Source organism: Aplysia californica, unplaced genomic scaffold, assembly GCF_000002075.1.
Source record: "Aplysia californica isolate F4 #8 unplaced genomic scaffold, AplCal3.0 scaffold01328, whole genome shotgun sequence".
Taxonomy (NCBI): domain Eukaryota; kingdom Metazoa; phylum Mollusca; class Gastropoda; order Aplysiida; family Aplysiidae; genus Aplysia; species Aplysia californica.
The window spans coordinates 60,905-61,855 of NW_004798598.1; the positions used below are offsets into that span (position 1 = coordinate 60,905).

The following is a 951-nucleotide window of genomic DNA, read 5'->3' on the forward strand; positions in this document are numbered from 1 at the left end:
AACAACAAAAACAGCAACAACAACAGCAACAACAACAAAAACAACAGCAACAACAATAAAAACAACCACAACAACAACCACAACAACAACAGCCACAACAATAACAACAACAACCACAACAACAACAGCAACAACAGCAACAACAACAACGACGACACCACAATGCCGTGAACTCACAAGGTGGTCAGCCTGGAGATCTGTAAGAATGACCCGTTGTCTATGTGACTGATCACGTTGCCGTTGAGGTACCTGCAACATTGGTAAAACATGTTTTTTTTATTTTTTTTCAAAAGTGTTTTTGTTTGTTTTTTGTTTTTGTAAAGTGTTTTACGGCGCCCGCAACTGCATAAGGTCATATGAGCGCGCGGGATGCACCTAATATTTTCAGTTGGTAGGAAATTTTGAATTTTGCCCGGGTGGCGGCCAAATCGTACTCTTATAGATTTTAGACCACCAAGGGATCTTTTACGTGCGCAAATTGCACAGGACCTCCAAGATTTTTCGTCCTTGTTCGAGAAAGCTAGGTGTAGATCTTTCCTTCCAAAAGATCAGGTGTGTGGCTGAAAGGAAGCAGTAAGAAGGAGCCAAGGGGTAGCAGTCGAACGGATGCAGAAAGAGCCAGGAGACCACAGGAGGGGTCACAGGAGGTGAGGGTGTAATGGCAGAAAGTTAAGACGAAAGCAGACGACAGAAAGTTGCCAGAGAGCAGGAAAGGGGATGAAAGGAGACAATTTTTGAGAGAAAAATGTTTTCGGTCGCAAACCGGATTCGAACTCGGGACCTTTGAATGAGAGGCAAACACCTAAGTCACCTTTAAGGGGTTAAAACTGATCATGGAAACAGACAACGACAAAGAACCTATACACATGTTAGAAATTTAAATAACGTTTTTACAGTTTGGTTGACAAGATCAGTATCCTTGTGTTGGTTTTGTTCCTTTACCCCCCACCC

At 42.8% G+C, this 951-nt stretch overlaps 1 protein-coding gene across 1 annotated transcript in view; it reads right to left on the minus strand.

Moving 5' to 3' along the window:
* The window catches only part of LOC101853050 (G-protein coupled receptor GRL101), a gene marked incomplete at its 5' end in the record, with an annotated part of 9,277 nt that extends 9,028 nt beyond the window's left edge, over positions 1-249 (minus strand). Inside the window, 1 exon segment of the mRNA XM_013090540.1 lies at positions 178-249.
* Positions 250-951: the final 702 nt, after the last annotated feature.